A 14,905-nucleotide genomic window follows, 5' to 3' on the forward strand; every position below is an offset into this window, starting at 1 on the left:
AAGGACCCTGCTTATCATAAGAGCTCAAATTATACAGGAGAGAGAGAGGACCACACTGAAAATAAGAGCTTACATTCCACAGGAGAGAGAGGACACCGCTGACCAGAAGAGCTTACACTCTACAGAAGAGTAAACTAATAGAGCAGCAGTCAAACAATTAGTGTTAAAGAATAGTTAAAGATAAATAATAGGTGAAAATAAATCAGAGTGATATAATAGTCAAAGTGTAGGAAGATGTACTGGGCCAGTGATGCGTCTCTCGTGTCAGTTCTGGAGCTATCAGGGCTGTCACCATTGTTGCTGGGTGGAAAGCTTTCCAACCTGGATAGACCTTTGCACTCCATTGTAGGGGTTGTGTCAGGTATAAAAGGGGTTGTGTGCGGGAAAGAGGGACACTTGGCAGGAAGACAGAGCGCGCAGCAGGAGAAGGTTGACTCCCTCTCTGTGGGCTACGCAACAACATAGGCCCGTGCTGCAGTACCTCAGATCCTGTGCATACTGTCCATGAGGGACTTGAGGTGGTGTGTCCGTCCATTCTGACTACCGGAGCTCTGACCCGCACCGCCTGTGAGTGTGCGGCTTAGAACTGACCAGGCGGATTGTCGAGAACCTGGTAACTACATCCCCGGCACCAGCATTGTTCAGCGACATCTTCCAGTGGAGGCAGAGACTGTAACGCTTAGCGGACTTCGCCCCAGTAACCCGCTACCTTGCCTGAGAGAGCCAGGATACGCCGTTTCCATTGGGAGACAGTGCTTCACCTTCCTCCAGAAACAGGCCAGAGACTTCACGCGTCACCTACGGCTCCACCATGGGACTTCAAGCTTCCACCGCCCGGAAACCATCAAACTGATAAGTTTACCAGTTTCCTAACCGTTTGTTCCTACCCTGATACCAAACCCAAGTTTATTTCCCCCTTAAACCTTTCTCTCCCTCAATGAAGTAATCCTTGTATTAAACCCGTTAACTCTTGTCCTGCCTCCTGCTCGTCACTGCATCCCGCGTTCGTGCTATCTCATAAAAGTACCAAAACAAGCATCAAAGCACCAAAACAAGCATTTGATTAAATAAAATGGCTAACGACACCTGATTAATTAGAAAAACCTACAAAGAACGCGTGCAGCCAGAAAGAGTATAAGTTTTAATTTATTGAAATAAATATAAACAATAGGTAAAAAAAAAATGTTTAAAATAGGGGGAACACTAGAGGGCGACAAACACAGAAGGTGGGGTTAAATAGCATCATTTGGTGTAATAAATATGGATATAAAAAAATCAGATAAATGTAAAAAAATTGGAGTCACGACTGAAAGAACAGTGATGAGCAGCAAAATGAATAAATAAAACTCATGTCGGTATATAAAGCCGCATGTGATATATGAATAAAGTAAAGGTTTACCCATGTTCTATGTTATCTCCTGCTGGAATGGCACCAGTGCCATTTTATACATTTGTCTATAACCTATTGTTTATATTTATTTCAATACATTTATATTTATACTTCTTCTGGCTGCACACACTCTTTGTAGGTTTTTTACCCTGCAGAAGAGACAGACTAAGCCAATTACTCCTGAGACAGAAAACGACTCTTTGTCGTACAAACTGTGCTCCAGAGGGAATCGGTGATCTCATATGGCCTACGTATTGCCAACCAATGTACAAGGTGTGATAATCCATTAGATGTCTTAGCTGTAGAGCATTATTGGGAAGATTACACCCTACACAAAAAGGTATTAGTCCACTCTCTGAAGCATCAGCAGTGTGTGAAATTGTGCTAAGCAATTTTTTTTGTTTGCAAACTGCGAATCTCAAAGTGTTTGAATTTGTGTGAAACTGTAAATTTCATGAAGTTCAACTCAAACCCAATCCTCCAGGAACCAATTCACTGCTGACCAAACCACTCACCTTTAATTATGACATGCAGAGTGCACAATTGGTTTTATCTTTACAAAGTCAATAGGTATTTATGCACACGATTTGCTCCAGAAATTTGTGTGTCTTATTTATTTGAATGGGATTTGCAAAAATCAATGCACATGCTGCAGAAACATCCCTATTTTGTGGATGAATATTTGTAACTTATAGCACCACTTTTTTATATTGCAGCTCTGGAGTGATGCTACTAATGTAAGATCCCTGCACTTAGCCTTATACTTGCCAGCCTCTGTCTTCATCTTTGCTCCCGTCCTTCTCCAGCAGTTTATGATCTTTCAGATCGCTCCAGTGATTGCTGGGCTATCCAGAAGTCACAGCTCAATGAAAGCATATGACAGCCAGTACAAGAATCTCAAAGACTTACAATGAGAGCTTGTGATCCTCTGACCTACAGTCAATCAGAAATTGTGATCACAAAATAACGTGGAATCGGAGCGATGCTGGGAAGACCTGTTGACAACGGCTGATAAGTACCGTATATACTCGAGTATAAGCCGAGATTTTGAGCCCGTTTTATTAGGCTGAATGTGCCTCTCTTGGCTTATACTCGAGTCATTGTTCCAGGGGGTCGGTGGGGAAGGGGGAGCGGCAGCTGTCCTTCATACTCACCTGCTCCCGGCGCGTCTCTGCATGTCCCTGCTTCTCCGCCGCCCGCAGCTCTTCCTGTGTTCAGCGGTCACGTGGTACCGCTCATTAAAGTAATGAATATGGATGCGACTCCACTCCCATAGGAGTGGAGCCGCATATTCATTACTTTAATGAGCGGTACCAGTGACCGCTGAACACAGGAACAAGCTGCCAGCGTCAGAGACCATCGCATCGAAGAAGCAGGGACCGCACCGGGAGGGTGAGTATAACAGGGGAGGGTGAGCATTGCAATATTCACCTGTCCCCATTCCACCACCGCGTGCCACTCCGTCTTCCGCATCCTCTGGCTGTGACGTTCAGGTCAAAGGGTGCGATGATGTGTTTAGTGTGTGCGCTGCCCTCTGCCTGAACAGTCACTGCAGAGAGATGGAAGACTGAATGGCGGTGGAACGGGGACAGGTGAATATCGCAAGTGCCGGTGTCCCCGCCTGCTCAGGACAAGAGGTGAGTATGTCATTTTTTTTAATCGCAGCAGCAGCATATGAGGCAAATGTTTCTATGGAGCATCATCTGGGGCCATAATCAACCTTTATGCAGGATTGTATAGGTCACATTTTCTATGGAGCATCTTATGGGGCCATAATAAAACTTTATGCAGCATTGTATGGGGCATAATATTCTATGGAGCATCTTATGGGGCCATAATCAAACTTTATGCAGCATTATATGGGCCAAATGTTTCTATGGAGCATCTTATGGGGCCATAATCAAACTTTATGCAGCATTGTATGGGGCATATTTTCTATGGAGCATCTTATGGGGCCATAATCAACCTTTATGCAGCATTATATAGTATACATTTTCTATGGATCATCTTATGGGGCCATAATCAAACTTTATGCAGCATTGTATGGAGCATAATAGTCTATGGAGCATCTTATGGGGGTCATAATCAATCTTTATGCAGCATTATATGGGGCAAATGTTTCTATGGAGCATCTTATGGGGTCACAATCAACCTTTGTGCAGCATTATATGGTGCACATTTTCTATGGAGCATCTTATGGGGCCATAATCAACCTTTATGCAGGATTGTAAGGGGCAAATGTTTCTACGGAGCATCTTATGGGGCCATAAACAACCTTTGTGCAGCAATATATGGGGCACATTTTGGTATAAAGCATCTTATGGGACCCATCATAAACTTTATGCAGCATTTATGAGGCATATTTTATTATGGAGCATCTTATGGGGCCCATCATGAACTTTATGGAGCATTATACGGGGCGTATTTTGTGTGGAGCATCTTATGCAGTGTTACGCCAGAGGCGATGAGTACCAAGAGTGGACCCACTGGACCGTGGAACCGAGAGAACCCCAAACGAGCGCACCAAATGGACCAACCCCTATACAGGGATCATTAGGAAGCAAGCTCGGGATCCTCTAGAACCACGGAAGCCAGGACCAGGGATCAGCTCAGGGATACCAAGGAGAGAAATGGAGAAGGAGTAGGCAGGGAAGGGACCAGGACAGAAGAGGCTAAGGAGAACCAGAGGAAGAGGAAGGGAATAGATGTACGGGGTAGAGGAAAATGGAAATAGGCTGAGAAGGGTGGACAAAAACAATGAAGAAACTGAACAGGAGGAGATGCAGACAGGAACCTGGGATACACAGAACGGGTGCGGGATCTGGAAGAAAGGAAAGGAAAACAAGGGTTAACAACTAACAGAGCAGGCGACATAAGAGGCAATAAGGTGGCCCTACAATAGCAAGTGAAACTTGATAATCAGGCACGTCCACTAAGGGAGGGCAGCCTGAAATACCTGAACAGTAGTCCACAATTGGACAGAAGGACTGCCGGGTCAGGTCACGCAGGAAGAAGAAAAATAGATGAGCGCACGCGTGGTCAAACTTTACTGCGCTTGCGCAAAGCATAGGAGCGCGTGGCCGTTGGGAAGGAAGGAGCGCACTGAGACAGCCGCACCGGCACCCGACGGAGAACGCCGACAGAGGAGCGAAGGGAAGAGGAAGAAGCAGCGTGGGTGGCAGCAGAAGAAGTGACGTGGGAGGCAGCGGACCCGGACCAGGCTGCAGCAGGGAGAGAGGTAATAGTGGGCCCATCATGAACTTCATGGAGCATTATATCGGGCTCCTGATTCAATATGAATATTCAAAAACACTTAACCTACTGATGTCTCAATTAATTTTACTTTTATTGGTATCTATTTTTATTTTTTAAATTTACCAGTAGCTGCTGCATTTCCCACCCTAGGCTTATAGTCGAGTCATTAAGTTTTCCCAGTTTTTTGTGGCAAAATTAGGGGTCTCGGCTTATACTCGGGTCGGCTTATACTCGAGTATATACGGTATAACACTAAGCACAGACAACTTAGATTAGTAGCACCACTCCAGCGCTGAAATAAAAAGAGTGAAGCTTAAGGCCATGTGCACACGTTCAGTATTTTTCGCGTTTTTTCGCTATAAAAACGTGATAAAAGCGCGAAAAAAATGCTTACATATGCCTCCCATTATTTTAAGTGTATTCCGCATTTCTTGTGCAAATGTTGCATTTTTTTCCGTGAAAAAATCGCATTGCAGAAAAAAAAGCAACATGTTCATTAAAATGCGGAATTGCGGGGATTCCGCACACCTAGGAGTGCATTGATCTGCTTACTTCCCGCACGGGGCTATGCACACCATGCGGGAAGTAAGCGGATCATGTGCGGTTGGTACCCAGGGTGGAGGAGAGGAGACTCTCTTCCACGGACTGGGCACCATATAATTGGTAAAAAAAAAAAGAATTAAAATAAAAAATAGTGATATACTCACCCTCTGATGGCCCCCGGAGTGTTCCCGCCTCTCAGGGCTGCATGTTCTCTCTTCCGTTCCTATAGATGCTCTATGTGAAGGACCTGCGATGACGTCGCGGTCTTGTGATTGGTCGCGTGACCGCTCATGTGACCGCTCACGTGACCGTGACGTCACTGAAGGTCCTGAATGCACCATCTATAGGAACGGACGCCGCTGAGGAGATCGGCTGTCTGCAGGTGAGTATAACCATTTTTTTTATTTTTTTTATTATTTTTAAACATTCTATCTTTTACTATTGATTATGCATAGGCAGCATCTATAGTAAAAAGTTGGTCACACTTGTCAAACGCTATGTGACCAACCTGCCAGTTTTCCAAGCGATGCTACAGATCGCTTGGAAAACTTTAGCATTCTGCAAGCTAATTTCGCTTGCAAAATGCTAAAAAAACGGGAAAAAAACGGGAAAAAAAACGCAAAAAAAAAAAGCGGATTTCTTGCAGAAAATTTCCGGTTTTCTTCAGGAAATTTCTGCAAGAAATCCTGACGTGTGCACATACCCTTAAAACCGGAAGTAGCTGTAAAATATAGAAGGTTCCACTCCTGATTTGGATCTCAAATACTGATAACTTGTTCATGCAGCCTTGCAGTGCAGCTTTCCATCACAGACAGTGTTGTTTGCCTTACCGTTTGAGTTAATTCAATGACTGCTATAAAAGCTGACACTGGTGTCTGAAATTTCTCCACTTACACACTGTCAGATTGTTATTGATATAAGCACTGGCGGATCTACTGATGTACATTTGTAGCTAAAACATCTAGAAATGTAAAAGAAGGAAGACAGACTGAACTTGTAACAGTCAGATTTCATACTTGCTGATGAATCGGACTCCAGACCACAGAATTTATATGCTCAATTTGTTATCCAGCACTCTACATTTTGAAGAAATTCTTTTTTTGAACAAATGTGTCATGAATAGTGTTGAGCATTCCGATACCGCAAGTATCGGGTATCGGCCGATACTTGCGGTATCGGAATTCCGATACCGGGATTCCGATACTTGCCGCGTATCGGATACCGGAATCGGAAGTTCTAAGATTCAAAAAGCAGAAATTCAGCCAATGAGATTGATTCCAAGTGTGGGCACATCCTGTTTAGCATGGAGGGCATGAAACTACTGGCAAGGCTGTGATTGGCTGGTGTAATGATGTCATGATGCAGTTTAAAAGTCGCTGGCGCCATTTTGCGATCACTCTGCTGTGAATTCAGTTAGTGACAGGACGCTGTTTGCTGACTGAGGGACAGTTTAGAGATAGCGATTTGCTTCTTTGTGCTTTCCAAAGGCTAATTTAGCAACCGCTGTGTTCACCTACTATTCACCTTGCTTTTGCCTTGTAGCGCTGTTTTCACAGCGATCTGCAGGGTCTGTGTGTGTGTGTGTGTGAGTGCAGCCCAGTCTCCAGTCTGAGTGCAGCCACATAGGCCATCCATAGCTGGTTGTATTCAGTTCAGGGAGGGTGGTTCATTGCCTCATACTGTTCCTTTTTTTTTTTTTTTTTCCCAAGTAGTGTAGTCTGCTGCTAATTTATTCAAAAAAATCCTATTAGTGTCTTTCCACCCGTCTCCAGCTAATTTGTGGAAAAACACTACATAGGATAAAGTAGAGGAGGGTTTTTGGGCCTTGCAGCGCCGTTTACGGCTGTCTGCACGGTCTCCGTGTGACTGCAGCTCGCCCTGTAATCTGTGAGCAGCTATAGCCTGGTTGTCTCCAGCTCAGGGTTTTTCACTGCGTCATACCGCCAAATCAATTTTCTTTTTTTTCAAAGTAGTGTAGTCTGCTGCTAATTTATTTAAAAAAATCCTATTAGTGTCTTTCCACCCGTCTCCAGCTAATTTGTGGAAAAACACTACATAGGATAAAGTAGAGGAGGGTTTTTGGGCCTTGCAGCGCCGTTTACGGCTGTCTGCACGGTCTCCGTGTGACTGCAGCTCGCCCTGTAATCTGTGAGCAGCTGTAGCCTGGTTGTCTCCAGCTCAGGGTTTTTCACTGCGTCATACCGCCAAATCAATTTTCTTTTTTTTCAAAGTAGTGTAGTCTGCTGCTAATTTATTTTAAAAAATCCTATTAGTGTCTTTCCACCCGTCTCCAGCTAATTTGTGGAAAAACACTACATAGGATAAAGTAGAGGAGGGTTTTTGGGCCTTGCAGCGCCGTTTACGGCTGTCTGCACGGTCTCCGTGTGACTGCAGCTCGCCCTGTAATCTGTGAGCAGCTGTAGCCTGGTTGTCTCCAGCTCAGGGTTTTTCACTGCGTCATACCGCCAAATCAATTTTCTTTTTTTTCAAAGTAGTGTAGTCTGCTGCTAATTTATTTTAAAAAATCCTATTAGTGTCTTTCCACCCGTCTCCAGCTAATTTGTGGAAAAACACTACATAGGATAAAGTAGAGGAGGGTTTTTGGGCCTTGCAGCGCCGTTTACGGCTGTCTGCACGGTCTCCGTGTGACTGCAGCTCGCCCTGTAATCTGTGAGCAGCTGTAGCCTGGTTGTCTCCAGCTCAGGGTTTTTCACTGCGTCATACCGCCAAATCAATTTTCTTTTTTTTCAAAGTAGTGTAGTCTGCTGCTAATTAATTTAAAAAAATCCTATTAGTGTCTTTCCACCCGTCTCCAGCTAATTTGTGGAAAAACACTACATAGGATAAAGTAGAGGAGGGTTTTTGGGCCTTGCAGCGCCGTTTACGTCTGTCTGCACGGTCTCCGTGTGACTGCAGCTCTATCTGTTGTCAGTTCAGCCCCCAAAAAATAAATAAATAATACAGTTCACCAAACACACCAGTTACACCACTTTACATTTCTGTAGGCCACATTAGCTCATATTAAAGTCTAGTCCACACTTTAGATAATTAGTGCTTCTTATACCTGTTAGGAGGAGTTGCTCAGGAATAAGCACACAAATCCGTTAGTACTTTTCTGCTTATCTTTATCAGTCAACCAAGATGAAGAAGGCAGTGAGTAAGGCACGTGGGCGTGGGCGCGGAGCAGGGAGGGGACGTGGGGATTCTGTGCCTGCTGCGGGCACCGGTGACTCATCAGCACCCACATTCACCAGGCAACAGTCGTTCATGCGAAGCTTTGTGTCAGAGCGCCGTACACCGCTGCTGCGTGAAGAACAAATTGAAGCTGTTGTCGGATGGATGGCAGCTAATGCATCAACTTCCATTAGTGCCACATCCTCTCAGACACAGAGCACTGGAGAGCAGCCATCTGTCTCTTCACCACCTGCCAAATTGCCCAGGCAGACAGAGAGCCCAGGACAGGAGCCGTCTCTACTTCTGTTCTCTGAATCTCTTGGCTTGGAAACAGGGGGCCAGCCAAGCAGCATTGGAGAAATGGAAGAAGAGGCAGGGTGCAGTGATGCCCAACAGCTTTTTCTGTCTTCCTCTGAAGAGGCGGGTGGGCCAGTGGCTCCGGTCACCACATCGCAGGCCGCATCAGCTGATGATGACACTCAGGTGCCACTTACTGGTGCGTGCTCTGCTGCTGAGACTACCCAGGAGGAGCAGTTGGGGGCAGAGGGTAGTGTAGATGATGAGGTCCTCGACCCATCTTGGCGTGAGGGACAGGAAGGTGGTGGGAGCAGCTCTGAGGAAGAGATTCCCCGTACGGCCCAAAGAGGGAGAGGGAGGGGGAAGACTGCGGATCCTGCAGCCTCCGCTTTGGCACCCGTTAGGAGCATGTCTCTTCCAAAAGCCAAAAAGGGCGCTCCCAAGACTTGCAGTGCCTGGTCCTTTTTTGACACAGTTGCAGATGACATTTGCTATGTCAGATGCAACGTGTGTCATCAAAAAGTCAAAAGAGGGAAAAATGTCAGCAACCTCAATACCTCCAACATGTGGAAACATGTGCGCAACAGGCACCCGGCGGAGTTAGAAAAACACACTGAAGAGGTAGGCCAACCAACAGCGGCAGCTACCACCTCTTCAGCTCGTGTTGCCTCTTCCTCTACCTCACACGCAGCTGGTTCGGCGTCCTCCCAGGATCGCCGTGGAAGAACCTCTGCCCCTGTTGTCCAGAGACCCGCTGTAATTCCACCCGCAGCGCCACTTTCCCAGTCATCCACACACTCCCAGCCCAGTCTACAGCCATCGGTAGTACAGGCATGGGAGAAAAGGCGGCCTTTCTCGTCAAACCACCCACGAGCACAGGCTCTGACTGCAGGCATTGCCAAACTTCTGTCACTGGAAATGCTGTCATTCAGGCTGGTGGAGACTGACAGCTTCCGTGACTTCATGTCATTGGCAGTCCCACAGTACAATGTGCCCAGCCGCTTTTACTTCAGCAGGCAAGCCGTCCCTGCCCTGCAGAAGCATGTGGAGGGACACATAAAACACGCGCTACTGAACGCCGTCAGTAGCAAGGTCCACCTCACCACCGATGCGTGGACCAGTCAACATGGACAGGGGCGATACCTTTCCCTCACTGCCCATTGGGTTAATGTCGTTGAGCCGGGTACAGACCGTGCGAGTGGCGCAGGACGTGTCCTGCCCACTCCAAGGATTGCAGGAATCCATTCTGTACGCATTGACTCCTCCTCCTACACCAGTTCCTCAGAATCATCGCTGCAGGAGCCGTCACAGTCCACCTCCACATGGACCCGTGATGAACGTGTACCTGTTACGACCGACATGAGCACAGCCGTGGCCAAACGTCAACAGGCCGTCTTGAAATTAATTTTCTTGGGGAATCGTAGCCACACAGCGCAGGAGCTCTGGAATGCCATCAAGCAGGAGAGCGATGTGTGGTTTGTGCCAGCGAATCTCCAGCCAGGCATGGTAGTGTGTGATAATGGCCGAAATCTGGTGGCAGCTCTGGGCCTCGGCAACCTCACTCACATCCCATGTCTGGCACATGTGCTCAATTTGGTCGTGCAGAGCTTTTTGAGGGACTATCCGGATCTTGATGCACTGCTGCACAAGGTCCGCCTAGAGTGTGCTCACTTGCGGCGTTCCAGCACGGCAAAAGCGCGCATTGCGGCTCTGCAGCGCCGACACCGCCTGCCGGAACATCGCATCATATGTGACCTACCTACCAGGTGGAATTCCACGTTACATATGTTGGAGCGGTTGTGTGAGCAGCAGCAAGCTGTAATGGAGTACCAGCTGCTTCAGGCGCAAAAAAGTCGCAGTCAGCGCCGTACAGACTTCACAACCACAGAGTGGGCCACTATGAATGACGTCTGCCAGGTTTTGCGTCCCTTTGATTATTCCACGCGGATGGCGAGTGCAGATGATGCACTAGTCAGCATGACTGTCCCCCTTATCTGCCTGCTTGAAAAATCACTGCAAGCGCTAAGGGATGATGTTGTGGAAGAGGTGGAGGATGAGGATTCACCATTTCCATCATCTTCTGGACAGTCAGCGCCACGTGGTTCCTCACAAACGCGTAGGCAGGGGACCGTTTGTGAGGAGGATGAGGAGGAGTCAATGGAGGAGGAAGACATCCGTCCAGAGGAGGGAGTTACACAATTGTCCAGTAGTCAGTGTGTACAGCGAGGGTGGGGTGATGACGAGCGGGCAGAGATCACGCCTCCAGCAGGGGACAGCGTTTCTTGGGCAGTTGGCAGTCTGCAGCACATGGTGGATTACATGCTGCAGTGCCTGAGAAACGACCGCCGCATCGCCCACATTCTCAACATGTCTGATTATTGGGTGTTCACCCTCCTCGATCCTCGCTACCGGGACAACGTAGAAAGCCTCATCACACCGTTGAACCGGGAGCGAAAAATGCGGGAGTACCAAGACACACTGGTCAATTCCATCATCTTCTCCATTCCAACTGAGAGAAGTGCTGCTAGTGCATTCCAAAGCAGCTCAGTGCGTCCAGGCCGTGGTGGAGGCTCTGCACAAAGAGGGAGCAGAAGCAGTGCCTCTGCCCAAGGCAAGACCAGTATGGCCGAACTGTGGCACAGTTTTCTGTGCCCGCCACAAAAGTCTACACCATCACAGACGGCTCCAGTCAGCAGGAGGCAACGGTTCCGTCAGATGGTGACAGACTACATGTCTTGCCCTCTTGCTGTACTCCCAGACGGCTCTTCCCCTTTCAAGTTTTGGGTCTCAAAGCTGGATACATGGCCAGAGCTAAGCCAGTATGCATTGGAGGTGCTGTCTTGCCCTGCGGCCAGTGTATTATCGGAACGTGTCTTTAGTGCTGCAGGTGGTGTACTAACTGACCGTCGCATGCGACTATCCTCCGATAACGTTGACCGGCTTACTTTCCTGAAAATGAACAAGGCCTGGATCTCGCCGGAATTTGCCACTCCTCCTCCTGATTGAATAATTAGGTCACTGTATACGTTATCCAGGTCTCCTGTTGTGTTCATCTTTCTACCACCTGAACTTAAATTCCTGGGCTCCAACACCGCCAGTTGAGGCTCAGACGTGCCGTCTGCACAGTCAAAACATACGACCCAGTGTTATTGGGTTTCAGTAACGTCAGCTGATCCCCAGCTGTGTAGCCGGCAATGTGTCATGCGACCGCCACGCTGACACAACAACTGAAATGTAAGGGAATCTGTCCCCCCCCCCCCAAGGCGTTTGTTACTGAAAGAGCCACCTTGTGCAGCAGTAATGCTGCCCAAGGAAAAGGTAGCTATTTTTGTTTAGCTCCTTGCACACGCAGAACTTAACACTTATAAAATGTGTCCACTGATACCGTAAAACCGTCCCGGAGGTGGGACTTTCCTTCGTAATGTGACGCAGCCCAGCCGTCATTCCTACCCCCCCGGCGCCGCGCACCGGCTCCTCAGCGTTGTTTTATTCCGTCCTGGAGCCTGCGCTGTTATGTTATCCCGTGGCCAGGCACACTTAGCGCTGCCCGTCTTCTGGCATCATTTGGTGTCTGGATGGCTGCGCCTGTGCGGCCGCGCTGGCATAGAGCCCGCCTCGCAGTGTCTTCTGATTTAATCCCACTGGGGGCCTGGGATCCATGGACATGCGCAGTGCATATCTGAACCTCCACCTCTCACTCATTTCCCTATGGCTTCTTCAGACTGTTCGGTGTCAGCTGGTCCCTAACAGCATGCCACGGCCGTGACACCGCACAGTCTGAAGAAGCCATAGGGAGATGAGTGAGAGGTGGAGGTTCAGATATGCACTGCGCATGTCCATGGATCCCAGGCCCCCAGTGGGATTAAATCAGAAGACACTGTGAGGCGGGCTCTCTGCCAGCGCGGCCGCACAGGCGCAGCCATCCAGACACCAAATGATGCCAGAAGACGGGCAGCGCTAAGTGTGCCTGGCCACGGGATAACATAACAGCGCAGGCTCCTTGACGGAATAAAACAACGCTGAGGAGCCGGTGCGCGGCGCCGGGGGGGTAGGAATGACGGGTGGGCTGTGTCACATTACGAAGGAAAGTCCCACCTCTGGGACGGTTTTACGGTATCAGTGGACACATTTTATAAGTGTTTAGTTCTGTGTTTGCAAGGAGCATGATGAAAAGAGCCACCTTTTCCTTTTGCATCTTTTGTGCTGCACAAGCTGGCTCTTTCAGCTACAAACGCCTTGGGGGGGGGTTAAAGGTTCCCTTTCGACTTTCTCAGGCTTCGGCCTACATTGTGTTCCTCTGCTTTTCCACCTGTCCCTGGGCTCCAACACCGCCAGTTGCCGTCCAGAAGTGCTGTACGCACAGTCAACAGTCCCTCCTCTGTTATTGGGGTTCAGTAACGTCAGCTGTTCCCCTGCTGTGTGTGTGGCAATCCCTCCTACCTCCTCCAACCTCCTCCTCCTCCACCCGTCCCTGGGCTCCAACACCGCCAGTTGCCGTCCAGAAGTGCTGTACGCACAGTCAACAGTCCCTCCTCTGTTATTGGGGTTCAGTAACGTCAGCTGTTCCCCTGCTGTGTGTGTGGCAATCCCTCCTACCTCCTCCAACCTCCTCCTCCTCCACCTCCTCCACCTGTCCCTGGGCTCCAACACCGCCAGTTGCCGTCCAGAAGTGCTGTACGCACAGTCAACAGTCCCTCCTCTGTTATTGGGGTTCAGTAACGTCAGCTGTTCCCCTGCTGTGTGTGTGGCAATCCCTCCTACCTCCTCCTACCTCCTCCAACCTCCTCCTCCTCCACCTGCCCCTGGGCTCCAACACCGCCAGTTGCCGTCCAGAAGTGCTGTACGCACAGTCAACAGTCCCTCCTCTGTTATTGGGGTTCAGTAACGTCAGCTGTTCCCCTGCTGTGTGTGTGGCAATCCCTCCTACCTCCTCCAACCTCCTCCTCCTCCACCCGTCCCTGGGCTCCAACACCGCCAGTTGCCGTCCAGAAGTGCTGTACGCACAGTCAACAGTCCCTCCTCTGTTATTGGGGTTCAGTAACGTCAGCTGTTCCCCTGCTGTGTGTGTGGCAATCCCTCCTACCTCCTCCAACCTCCTCCTCCTCCACCTCCTCCACCTGTCCCTGGGCTCCAACACCGCCAGTTGCCGTCCAGAAGTGCTGTACGCACAGTCAACAGTCCCTCCTCTGTTATTGGGGTTCAGTAACGTCAGCTGTTCCCCTGCTGTGTGTGTGGCAATCCCTCCTACCTCCTCCAACCTCCTCCTCCTCCACCCGTCCCTGGGCTCCAACACCGCCAGTTGCCGTCCAGAAGTGCTGTACGCACAGTCAACAGTCCCTCCTCTGTTATTGGGGTTCAGTAACGTCAGCTGTTCCCCTGCTGTGTGTGTGGCAATCCCTCCTACCTCCTCCTACCTCCTCCAACCTCCTCCTCCTCCACCTGCCCCTGGGCTCCAACACCGCCAGTTGCCGTCCAGAAGTGCTGTAGGCACAGTCAACAGTCCCTCCTCTGTTATTGGGGTTCAGTAACGTCAGCTGTTCCCCTGCTGTGTGTGTGGCAATCCCTCCTACCTCCTCCAACCTCCTCCTCCTCCACCCGTCCCTGGGCTCCAACACCGCCAGTTGCCGTCCAGAAGTGCTGTACGCACAGTCAACAGTCCCTCCTCTGTTATTGGGGTTCAGTAACGTCAGCTGTTCCCCTGCTGTGTGTGTGGCAATCCCTCCTACCTCCTCCAACCTCCTCCTCCTCCACCTCCTCCACCTGTCCCTGGGCTCCAACACCGCCAGTTGCCGTCCAGAAGTGCTGTACGCACAGTCAACAGTCCCTCCTCTGTTATTGGGGTTCAGTAACGTCAGCTGTTCCCCTGCTGTGTGTGTGGCAATCCCTCCTACCTCCTCCAACCTCCTCCTCCTCCACCCGTCCCTGGGCTCCAACACCGCCAGTTGCCGTCCAGAAGTGCTGTACGCACAGTCAACAGTCCCTCCTCTGTTATTGGGGTTCAGTAACGTCAGCTGTTCCCCTGCTGTGTGTGTGGCAATCCCTCCTACCTCCTCCAACCTCCTCCTCCTCCACCTCCTCCACCTGTCCCTGGGCTCCAACACCGCCAGTTGCCGTCCAGAAGTGCTGTAGGCACAGTCAACAGTCCCTCCTCTGTTATTGGGGTTCAGTAACGTCAGCTGTTCCCCTGCTGTGTGTGTGGCAATCCCTCCTACCTCCTCCAACCTCCTCCTCCTCCACCCGTCCCTG

The sequence above is a fragment of the Ranitomeya variabilis genome, chromosome 2 (genome assembly GCF_051348905.1).
Source record: "Ranitomeya variabilis isolate aRanVar5 chromosome 2, aRanVar5.hap1, whole genome shotgun sequence".
Classification (NCBI taxonomy): domain Eukaryota; kingdom Metazoa; phylum Chordata; class Amphibia; order Anura; family Dendrobatidae; genus Ranitomeya; species Ranitomeya variabilis.